Here is a 12,636-nt window from a genome sequence, read left to right as displayed (position 1 = left end):
ACCTAATCAAGTGTCAGATCTTGTCAGGCACGGAAAAAAAGATGCATTTAGAATCTGGTGAACATACATAACACCCTCTTTTTCACCCTACAATGTTTACTCACACTAAAGAGATCTTATGAGACCTTTTGTACTTTAAATTGTTTGACATCACAGACAGAAAATAGGAAGTTTGTGGGTGACACACTAGTCCAGATTCACTTTTTGCAATTGTGTTTCTTTGCTGTCTCTAGCAAATCCCTCGTTCTTTCTGCACCTCTGTATTTTTAATATACATATTCTGTATTTAAAAGAAGTAATCTTTCCAGTATATTAAGTTTCATGTATCTCCATGAATTTCTGGCTTAATAAGAAATACTATGAGTAATTTATGGAGCAAAACTTCAATGTGTGGTCACCTAAATGCATGATCCAGCTGTATTTCCCAGCACCTTGGTTCACGACAACTTTCAGTTTGTTCCTGACCACTGACAGACTTTTCTTGTCCTGATCTCTGTGGAGTCAGGACCTGAATGCAGAGCACATTCTTTTTGGCCTGTGGGATGGCAGAACCACCTCCTTAGAGGTTCTGCCTCACCCCATCCCATATAATTGGGTTGGGTTGAGTTCCATCATTGCCAAGCCTTTGCCAGCAGAGCTCCTCTCTGGCTCTGCTTGGAGCACTTCTAGGGCCAGTCAGATTCCTTCAGGCCACCCCTGAAGGAATTCAGGAGAATTTTCCACTGCCCTACATCAGAGAAAGATTCTCCCATCGTGGAATCCTTTGAACCCCTCAGAGAAATCCTAAACCCCCACGTTGCTACATCCCATTTATTTGGGAGCACATGAGTCCATCAGATCAAAGGGAAATATAGGTTGTATATTAGAAAAAGGTTTTTTCATTGAAAGGGTGATAAAGGTCTGGAATGGCTGCCCAGGGAGGTGATGGAGCCACCATCCCTGGGGGTGTTAACCAAAGCCTGGATGTGGCACTGGTGCCAGGGTTTGGCAGAGGTGTTGGGGCTGGGTTGGACTCGATGGTCTTTAAGGTCTATTCAACCTGCTCATTCTGGGAATTCAGCGGAAGCAGTGCCTGTATATTTACAGGTTAAGCAATGCCTTTCTGCTCCAACAGGAGGGACATTTCCCCTCTGCTTCCCTTGGCAGTTCAGTGACCCTGGTTCAGCATAAAAGATCTCCATCCATGGGGTTTTGTATTTCAGAGCTGTCTGTGTGCTCATTTTAAGGTTATGATGGGCTGGGGTGAACATATTCCTCCTAAGGACTCAAAAAACCTGAAATTATGAAAACTGGCAATAATCATCATTCCTTCCTAAATTTATGTGCAGTACAATAAAGCTTCTTCTCAGCCTTTGTGTTCTTGGCATCTTCTGCCAAGGTTAAATAGTTTCGTAAAAAGGAAAAGAAACCCCAAAACACACTGGGGATATCAAATCAGTAGAAAAGAGATGTTCATCACTTTTTTTCTTGCTCTGAGTCAGTGCAGATTGACTGTTCAATAATAGCCTTTATTCTCTTCTAAAAAGTGCTCAGGAGCTATGGAAACAATTTCTCATAATCTTGTCTTTTGTTTCCTTTTGCTTGTTTATATTGGCAAGCTTTAATTTATTAATTGGAAAACCGTCAACATTTGTTAATGTAATATTTGAAACAAACATATAAATAATCTTAATAAGTTTGGATAAATGGGATTAGTAATTATTTTTTCTTTGAAAGTTTAATTAGACAGGGGTTTATAGAAGAGTTTATGCTATCTGCCTGTAATAGTAAAACTTTGAATACAGGTTGTGTTCTCTCCTTGTTAATTTTAAATATTTGTGACAACTCTCTGGTACCCTGATAAAGCTTTTCTAGCATAACTTAAATCATCACAAGTCTGTCTCATGCACAGGCCTCAGACACTTCTTGATCTGCTGATATGCAAACGCCAAAAAATTGCTTTAATATACAATATTAGTGCATATTAAATGCAGTGCACCAAACCTCTGTTATTTCTACTCTAGAATAAGCCATCTCCAGCCTTTTGGAATTGCACCTCAGCATCAATGGTTAGAGATATTTAAGGAACATGTTTCCATCCTGGCTGAGATTCAGCTTCAGCAAATTTGTCTACCCTTGGAAAAGAGGATATGGATTCAGCACTTGCAGAGCTGGCAGCCTGGCACATGTTCATAAATCAGGTCATTTCCCATTCAAATGGTAATATTTGCACCAGCAATTCATGTGCAGATGGAGGTACAACTTGTAACCCCAAAATAAAGCCTAGAATTTGAAATTGTGCATTTTATATGCAAGCAATTATTCTTAATCGTATCCCATCTATCCCTGGTGATAAACTGGGAAAATAAGCAAAAAGGCACAGCAAATTTTTTAGATCACTTCTGAATAACGCAGCAAACAGGTTTGGGTGAACAAGGTAAAAACCTATCATTCTGCAGATTATTGATATGGTTAGATGCTATCCATTCTTAAATTCTAGATTAAAGAGTATTTTCTTACAAAATTATCTTTTTCTGGCTTTTAGAATGGTGTATTCTCTCTTACAAAATTGGTCCATCTTCTTGGCTTCTTTGTTCAGGTTTTGGGAACTTGTCCAGCTCAGATTTAGACATCTGTGTGATTTTATACAGTGAATATTTCCCTTGAAGCCAAAGGGAAGTACCATCATTTCATAAAATAAGGCATATTCATAACGCTTTGCAAATCTGTGGCCTTGATCCCTGAGACCACCTCCAGCTTTAGCTGGGTCATGGAGGTTTATGATGATTCCAATTAATGTTTGTTTTACTGGGAAAAGGATTTTTTCCTCCTTCTGGGAATCCACCTCTCTTTAAAACATGGAAACCCAAAGATACCAGGACCACCTTTCAAATCAGGGTGTCCTCATCGTGCTGTGAGAGCAGTAGGGTGATGCTTACAGCCCACAGCTGCAAAAAGGCTGTTTGAATTCTCTGAGACCATCGCAATTCCAGGAATAACAGCTGAACTCTGTGTTTCTCAAACATTTAAAGTCAGAGGACTGGCTAAACTTTTTTAAGAGTATTGCAAAAAAAATGTCAAATAACTGCAGATAATGTTGACTTGTTGGCACTGTGCTTTCTGTTCATATGCTAAAATTCATATTGCTTGAATTTTGTCCCATTCTTTTTCTTCACTTGCTTGTGGGAGCTATAAAGAGAAAAGCAAAAAAAAAAAAAAAAAAAAAAAAAAAAGAAGGCTTTGTGGATAAGTTCTGATTTCTTACAGGATGTCACTGGGGTCCAGGCAAGGAACACTGTCTTGCCTTGCTTTATAATTCTGAAGAAAATCATTAAGTGCTGGGTTTTGCCTAAAATACAGGCTGAAGCCATGCAAGCCAGGCAGGGGATTTGTTTTCACCTGCTCCAGGGTGAGGAGTATTGTGTTTCCAGTCTGACCTGCCAGGAACCAGATTCTGTTATGTACCAAAAGTCCTCGAATTCTGTTGACACCAAAGAAGGTTTAGATCTCCCTGCACCTTTCCACACCAGCCCTGGGTTTTTAAGCCTCTTTGCAGACCTCTCTGTTTGATGACTGCTCTGAACAACTTACAGCAGCTGCTCCAAGATTTTAGCAAGTGAGTGAAAGCGCCGGAGACAGAAAAAGGAGACTTAAAATCCACCTGTCTTAGAGGAAGAGGATCCTTTCAGGTGTGAGATAAATGGCAGCTGCAGCAAAACCTCCACAAAAGCTGCAGCTTAATGAGAATCCATCAGGCAGAGCAGCTTACTCACAGCCAGCTCCAGCTTTTCAGGGAGAAAGGTGGGAATAGGCTGGGTAACAATCGAGGTATCAGCCTGTGCCTGCTAAGAGATAAAAACAGGAAAGCCTGAGCACAAACTCTCTTAAACTCCTCGAGTAAAAAGGCCAGCATGCTGGCAGGAAAATTCAACTTTTTCTGCTGAGTTTGTTCACAAGACCCATTCAGTTAATTCAACACTGCAGAGAGCTGGGAGCAGCATGGAAAACCACCACAGAACACTTTGAGAGTGGTTGTTTTGCTGAGGCAAAACCATGAAAATTGGCTCCTGGTCTTGCTGGGGAAAAAACAGGTCAGTTTGGCATAATCTGCTTGATATTATTCCTGTACTTCAAAAGAATTAAATATTGTTTTCTTGACAGCAAGAAAACATAGCAGCAAAACAAGACATTTAAATCTAATAGCAGAAGACCAAGGACACAGATAAATCTGTGCTCTGAATGAATTTTGGTGAAAATTGTTCAATCCATATGAGGAAACTTCCTCAGGGAAGGCTTTTACTGCATGGTTCTCCCATTTGCTAAGGGGTGATCACAATATGCATAGCACTGAAAGGTTAGAATTGAAAATTTCTTTGGGTCATCACTGGTGGCAAAATTTGTTTGAGAGTTATCGGGTTAATCTAATAATGCCTATAAGGAAAGCATGAAACCATATTAGAGACGAAGCTGTGATTACCATCCTTCCCACAAAAAAGAGATGACTATAAACATTTCCTGAGTTTCTTTCATGGTAGATTAGGAAATGAACCATCATGCATGCTGAATATTTAAGAATGGGACTAAATTAAATTTCTGAAACAGAGGAGGCAAAATACTGTATGGCCAAAAGCTGATATTTTAGAAATCTAATTTCTTGAAGCAGGATAAATGCATAAACAAGTGTTCTGCTTAAGCTTATTAAGCATCTTTCTATATTTCACTTCTGGTACTTTTTGGCCGTTATTTTTAACATTCAGTAGTAATTTGGGCTGTGTCCACTGCTTGTGTTTTCAAGCTGAGACATCTCAAGAAAATATCTTTTTTAAACAGAAATTGCACTGTGTGTGGCGGGTTTGTCCTCAGCTACTTATATTATTATTACTTTATCTTCTATCAACATGTTTATTGCAATGCACTTCTGTGATGTCTCATGGGCAATCACCTGCATCTTACAGAGGTATCAGCCATTTGGGGCTCCCCTTTTAAATTTCTCTTGGCTGTTGTTCTGCTGCTGAAAATTAATACAGCACAAAAGGCAAGTGTAGATATTGTTCAGTGAGTATCAATATTCCCTTGCTAATCCTTCTTCTGAGCTGAGCAACCAAAACTCAGTCTCCCCTTTAACCTTCTCCTTTGAAAGAATACAATAGCCTAAATTGTATTATTTTGTCCCTGTGCAGTGTAGTGCTGGTACCTCTTGTCAAAGGGCACCCACAAAAATGTTCTCCTTTAGCTTGTAATAAATCCTTTGTCCCCAGGGTTTGTGTACTTGCAGACAAGGCAGAAGAGGAAAGGCTTTAAAGCATCTCTCCTATCCTTTAAACAGAAATTTCCCCCGATATTAAGATGCAGTTCCTGGAGACAAAATCTCGGAGTAAAGGAGTTGTATATGTTTTTGAAAAGTATGCAGAAAGAAATGGAATGGTGTTGACCTAAAACTGCTCCTTCTAAGAGTGGGGGATCTCTTGTTGAGTTCAGTGGGTATTGAGTTAATTGAAAATCTGGCTTAGAATTTCATTTCTCAATGGGATTTTTGGACTGTTGACTTCAGAGAGCTGAGCTAGGAGAACCTTGGTGTGGATGCTTCATCTCTCCAGAACACATTCTCCAAGTGACTTCTGTTCCAAAGGCAAGCCAAGAAACATTTATTAACAGCCCTGATGTGTAATCTGTACAAACGAGTGGCATTTCCCTTGGGCAGCTGCCATTCCAACCAGAGCAGGTCAGGCAGCAAAAGCCACCAGAGTGCCAGAGCCCCTGGACCCTTTGGGGTTCAGTGGGGAGTGTCCCACACACCCCTCAGGGGGACGGGGATCCAGCCAAGAATCCCCATTGCCCATTTCAGAGCCCATGTCACTCTGCAGGGCAGATGCTCCAAGAAAATGAGACTGCTGTATTCTCCTTCAGCTCCCATTTGTGTCAGGAAGATTCTGGGACTGTTTCTTGGTCACTTTTTTCAGGAGCTCACACAGATTTAAAGACTTCCTTAAATGCCTTTATTTTGGAAAATCATGGCCCTCAATGGTTTGTTTGGCGTTTTTTTTGGTGTTTTTGTTTTTGTTTTTGTTTTTTTTTCTTTAATAATCACAGAACTCAGAATAGAACCCCTGTCTGCTGAACCATGGAATAAAATTTATATCCATTTGGAGGACTAATATAACAAGGTCATGAGAGTCCCCTGAGAAATTTGGAGTGTATCCTCCAATCACTCTGAAATTAAGACAGGACAGTTGAACAACTTGGACAAAGTGCCTGGGCTTGCTGGAGCCATAGATGTGACTTGAGGGATGGGGAAATTCACAGTTGCTAACAATAGGTTTTTCTAGCTAAGGAGAAAAGATGACAGCAGAAAGATTTGTCTTTTAAGCATGACATAGCTTTTCAATAAAAATATTGGTGTCTCAGCTGGGTGAGGTGAAAGGGTTGGAATAACTTCACTAACACCCTTTTGCCTCCTGTTACCACAGTGCTACTGACCGTGTGAGCTTAAGGTTTTAATGTTATATATTGGTGAGTCATCACATGTGTCCCTGGTGCTTTAAAATAAAATCAAGACAAGTATTCCTGTCCACTTGAACTTTAAAGGCAAATTAATTACATTTTTTTGGTACCAGACAAAGGGAATCATAGTGGGAAGGTTATCAGAGTCTAGAGAAATGGTCATTTTGGACACAGGTAGATGTGCCCTAAAGTTATAGATGAGCATAGAATAAAGCCCAGTTTGGGGTTATTATCAGCCTAAAATAAATTATATAGAATTTCATATAAAACATCTGTGTATTTAAGTGAGTTTCTTCTACATGTGATTTTTCCTAAAGAGCACCAGACTTCCTTTTCAGCAGATTATAAAGGAATGTTTTAGGGACTCATCACTTTATTTGAAATTACATGCACTAGAAATACTAAAGTATTGAAGAAATATGGATTCTTGAACAAATTTGGGAACCACTTAACTGTGGGTCTCTACCTTGGCATATTCCTGGGTGAGGTGCAACCACTCTGCCCTCCAAGTATGTCTTGTAATTCCCACCTGCTTCTTTGTAGATATTTTTGTTTAGAGGGAAACAATTCTCTAAGGAAAAGACCTTAATGGAGCTACTCTTGCTTTTTTCCTGAACTCAAATGTGTGAAGACAATTTTTCAGAAGTTAAATAATCTCCAGCAACTGTGACACATGAATTATATGATTTTTGTAATGGCTGTGCTAATCTTTTTCATTTTTATATGGAAGACATTTGTTTTAGCCTTAATCTATATTTTTTTTCATGGACTCTGCCCTTTTTAAAATTTAAACATCTGAAAAAGAAATAGACTCTTCAAGCTAATTGATAATCTAAGTAGTTTGGTCATAAAAAATAAACTGAAGCTAGCGGGTAGTTTTCAGCTTTTTCATACTCTCTATTTCATCTCAGATCTCTTAATTACAGTACCTCATCATAAAACATCCCTAACAGAGTAAGCCAATTAATTTTATACAGCAGCATAAAAACTACACAATGTAATGAATTAGGGAATTTGCCCTGCTGCAAACTTGCACATGAACTTGGCACCTTGGTCCTGATAAATCTGAGGTTTCCAGTATATCCACGGTGGTCTGAGTAATTTCTTGTGTCTTAAAATGCTGTAGGTAAATGACTTGGTGCTCAACAATGTATCAACATAACAGAAGCCAAAAAAACCCACACTAAAATGTAATTTTCTCAAGGATCTGTGCTTGTCTAGTAAAATAATTGCATCAGTTGAATGGGAATCTGTCACTGAAAGAGCAAGAATAGAGTGTACACCTGAAATTTTAAGGGAAATGCCTTGAAGTTGGGTGGATATTGAGGGTAATATTAATAGATTGGTATTTCCAATAGGAAAAGGAGAGATGGAACAGTAAAACAGAACAAAATTCAACTTTTGGCTACTATAGTAATCTGGGAAAGTTCGGATCTGGGGCTTGACACAAATTTCTCAGCTTTGACCCCTTGTAATTAAAATGCCATCTCACGTGAGCGAGGCTGGCAATGGAGCGTGTCTGGGTTGAACTCTGAGCTCTGCTCCCTCCTCACACTGAATGCTCTGGGTGGATTTCACCTAATTGTTGAGGAAATCTCTGTTCCCCAGACCCTGTGTGACCCTCGGGTGGCTCCTTTGTAGGAGGGGACAGAGGACACCATAAAGAAAATTTCCAGCCCCTCTGAATGTCACAGAGCTGCTGCTTCCTAAGGGTTGGGAAGGGGTGGGTGCCCAGATGGTGGCTCAGTGCTCAGGATGAGCCATCACCTGCAGGATGAGACCTTGAAATCTGTCCAGCAGCACTGCCTGGCTCAGCCACAGCCCAAAGTTACACCCCCCCCCCAAAGTTAAACCCATTGCCCCCAGTTATTTGGTGTAATCACCACTTTTGTGTTCTCTTTCTGTGATAAATACAATAACAAATACTGATGGGGAGGAAGAGGCTCATTTCACACATCTCTGGGCTAGAGGGTATTTTTACTGTTTCTATAATAAACACAAATACATATCTGTGCACTCTCAGACATGTATATTTTAATTAATCCCTGCTCCTGAGTTTAATTACAAGCTATTCCATCTCCAGAGTGTGGCTCACAGCACAGAGATAAATTGATACTTTGTCAGGATACCCAAACATCTTTAGGAAATTTTAAATCAAGTGGCACAAAGTGTGAGGTTTTATCACTCAGCCATTCCTACCAAATTATAAAGGAACAATATATATGCACCTCTATCTAGTCTTGAATATGCTAATGATTAACTGAGAATATTTTCTGAGTGATTTGTTACATTAAAAAGCACTAAAATTACTTATGCCAATAAGTATGTTATAGTTAAACTCTATGTATTATTTAAACAGTTTGGTTACTGCTAGCATGATTTATAAATTCAATAAAAAATACTCAGATTTTTCACTGGTTATATTATTAGTCTCTTGATAAAAATTCCTTGCTTTTCTCCCATCTCAAGGGAACTTAATTTAAATATGAATAATGGAAAAAAGCCCACTTCCAGAAATTTAAACTAATCATGCGTTTTAAGGCAGAGAAACCTTGGATTGAATTTTGGAGTTAGCATAAAAGAATGAAATGGTAACAAATTATCTCATAACTTGATGTGTGATAAAATGCTGCACGGGTTTGATGCAGCATTTGTGTTTTGAAAGTCAGATGGGTGTCTCAGTAAACAGTCATGAACATGCTAATAGCTGATAATTAGTGAAAAAAGGTGTAAATTGACAAATCTCAGAGGGAGAAAAAGTCTTTAAGTTATTTGCAATATTTTCCAGTCATATTCCAGTAATACTGAATGGAAAGAAATGCAAATACACGACGGTGAGAAAAGAGACTCATTATTTTTGCCTAGCTGAAGCTTTGGGGATGTTTTATTGTGGGGAAACTGCTGAAGCCCATCCTTGCCAAGGAGAGGGAGGCATTGAGGTATTTGTGTGCTCCATTACTGGAAATAGAGCACCTGGAAATTAGGGCAGTTTGTCACCAGAATCAGCTACTGAGACTTTCCTTAACAAAGTCTCTTTGTCTTCAGAAGTTCTGCATGAAAGAGCTTCAGGATCTTAAAAAACAGCCTTGGGTGGAAGTGGCAAACACTCAGCTGGAACTCAGAGCTGCCCAGCAACACTGATGGGTCACATTGCTTTGGACTCTGAGGAATTATTTGGCTTTCTGGAGAAACTGGATTATTGAGGGTCCTGATTAGACTCAGGGGTGCTGTTGTATCACGATCTGTCACTGCTGGGTCGGTTTTCAGGAAGGTCCTGGTGTTTGGGAGGTCTTGGGGAGAGGAAGGGGAGTCAGCAGCAGCACAAGTTGGCTTCTGAGTTCCACCAACCTGAGCCTGCTTTCCACCATCCAGCACCTCCCGAGGCCAGCAAGGGAAACAAAACCTGCTGAGCCCAAGGAAGGAAGAAGATAAGTACAGAAAATTACCCATAGCAGTGCTTCCATGCTGGGTTTGATGCCAGCCTCTTTCCAAAGGAGCCACGTTAAGGGCATCCTGGAGCTGCCCTGGCTTTTCATATTTGGTGTACAGATCTTTGTACCCAAAGTTATTTAACTCTGGTCACATCTTTACTTTTGCATGATTTCTTTTGATCTTTACTGTCTCCTTTTCTACTGCTTTGACATCATAAATTGAATTGTTGGGCTTTTCAGAGATCAGCTTGAGATACATCCTTTCTAAGAATTCAAAATGTTTTGCTGAAATGAGAATTATGTGGGGCTTTTTTCCACTGGAGCTTAAATCTGGCATGTTCTGCAAGTGAAGAAGAGTCTGATTGGTGGTCCCATGTGTGGTTGCACTAAAACAAACGTCAATAGTGGTTTAAAGAGAGTGCAGGAAAATACCCAATGGGTTAATTAGGCAAGTTCCATAGCTTGATTCAATGGGTCATGGAAAAATCGGTTTTGTTTACCCAAAACCAGAATTCAAACCTTGATTGTGAGTTTCAAGTAAGTGTTCAGGCTGCAAACAAATGACACATTATGAATAATTTAGGAAGGTCACTGACTGTTCTGGCTGTGCCTTGAATTCTCTCTGCAGTCCTGCTGTCTGCTACACTGGCTTTAGTTTACAAATATTGTCGGCACTTTGGTATTCCAAATTTATCTTTTTTTTGCCCTTCTTCTCCCTCTCCAGGATATCTCATGCTTTTGTGAAGGTTTGGCATGTGTCCACTCTCCAATCCTCACAGATGTTGCCCATTTATTTCCACAGCTGGGTGATAACATTCCCCAGTGTGGGAGCCTGAAGATTTATCTGCTGCTGCCAAAGTTATCTTGTTCTTTGCTCAGGGCTGGAAATGTGACATCCTGTGTCTCCTTTCTTCTGCCTTTGTTTCTTCATTTCCAAAAGATATGGCACTTGTTAAGAGAATGCTGGTAAAGAAAGTTAGAAATTACTATTAATGAGCCTTCTGTATATGCAAATTCTGAAATGACAGCTTATTCTCTGGTATAATTAACAGTATTATTTCTGCTACCATGGATAAGGTTTTGTCAGTTCTTTTTTCCAGTAAAATTCTGGTGTAGCTTAAACCCCAGGAAATAGATCAATTTATGAGGAAGCTCTGTTTCTATACATTCAGTCAAGAACAGAATTCTTCATAAAATTCTATTTAAATGACATTCACTTATTTTTCATTGGAAGAAGATAAAAGAATATTTTGTTTACCAATTTACCACGGTTTACTTTTTAGTTTTCTAACAGAAGAATATCTGTTTCTATTAGATAGTATTTGGCCATTATTTTTAGCAGCTATTTGTATAATGTAAGAAACTGGAGAAATAAATGGCTGTGATATTGTAGGTCATATAGTTATTCTAAATACAGAGAAAATATTCAGTAACCTGTTCCCTGTGTTTATCCTTAAACATCTATCCTCCCTGAGTGCCAAATTCAAACACTAGTCTGTGGCTGGTGCATCCTCCTGGCAGCCTGAGAATCTGAACCCCCTGGCTGCATGTTCTGATTGTAAATCCTGTCACTTAATCTTGCCTAAGTGAGCAGAGAAGTCAGGGCTGCTCATTAACATGCAGCAGATCCTGGGACGAGGATGATTTGTGCAGCAGATGAGTTATTGGTGATCCCCAGTGAGATCCCAGCAGAGGGAATCACTCTGATTTAAGATCATAATTCAACAACTGCTCCTCTCACCTAAGATTTGTATGTTTAGTAAAATGACAGCTTGCTCTGGTGGTCCAGAATCTTCCCAGCAGAGGGGTGGGCTCCTCCCCTCCCATCTTTATTGCTGTCTTAGGAAAGCTGAGCCATAAAACGTGTTGAATTTCTTGGGTTTTGCCTTCTAAATTTTTGGGCTCGGTGGTAAAAAGGACCTGTTGTGTTTGCCCTCAGCAGGTGTGGTACACTCCTTTGGGAAAGCTGTGCCTGGATCAGGTAGGGCATTTTGGAAAGCACAGATAATCTGGGAGTTGGGGAGGGATGATGGGTGGCTCCAGGTGATGCAGGGGCAGGAAAGGAAGGGAAGTCACAACCCCAGTGTTCATGGGGGTGGAAGGAGAAGTGTCCCAGAGACTCCAGGGGACCAAACACCAGGTCCTGAAGTGAGAAATTCCCCTTGAGAACACAGCTGGGAGGGAAATTGCTGCTTGGGACCTTTTTTATATCCCCTCTGGTTTGCTTGCTAGTTTTCTGTTACAGAAATGTAATCAGCCCAGTTTGTATCCTGAAAACAAAAAGCTTTGGCTTGCTGATGGCAGGGAGAAGGTCTGGATGGATCAACCTCAAAGCCCTGGCTGACTCTGGGAAGCAGCAGTTGCTGGATTGCTTTGGGAGCTGTAAACAGAGGCTGTGTGATCTGGATAATGAGGAAGACCCACACATAGATTTCTGTTTAATATATTCTGGCTGGTATAATTTTCATTCCAAATTGAATATTTTGTTTGGCTTCAAACATTCCAAGGGCAACTAAGGATTTGGTTTGTGGCATTTGGCAAAGAGAAAAGAATCTAAATTCATGGGAAGAGTTGAAATGATTAAATGCATCTTAAAGTGAATTTCTTTCTAACCAAAAGAAATCTACCCCATTGTTGTCACCGCTTACATGGACTTCACTCCCTCACCTTTTCTTTACACAGGCAGACACCTCTCACAGCCTTGAAAGCAAAACACGGATCAATG

The 12,636-nt window shown here is 40.0% G+C and overlaps 1 long non-coding RNA gene across 2 annotated transcripts in view; it reads left to right on the top strand.

Moving 5' to 3' along the window:
• The first annotated feature begins 693 nt into the window (after positions 1 to 693).
• The window catches only part of LOC146765736 (uncharacterized), a 93,764-nt gene continuing 81,821 nt past the window's right edge, over positions 694 to 12,636 (top strand). For both annotated transcript variants that reach the window (XR_014949681.1, XR_014949680.1), the window contains exon 1: positions 694 to 4,070. This is a non-coding gene — a long non-coding RNA (uncharacterized LOC146765736). The remainder of the gene's footprint in view (positions 4,071 to 12,636) is intronic.

The sequence above is a fragment of the Lonchura striata genome, chromosome 20 (genome assembly GCF_050655825.1).
Source record: "Lonchura striata isolate lonStrDom1 chromosome 20, ASM5065582v1, whole genome shotgun sequence".
NCBI classification, from domain to species: Eukaryota; Metazoa; Chordata; class Aves; order Passeriformes; family Estrildidae; genus Lonchura; species Lonchura striata.
Note: the sequence above shows the minus strand (reverse complement) of the source record. Positions and strands in the feature narration are given on the sequence as shown.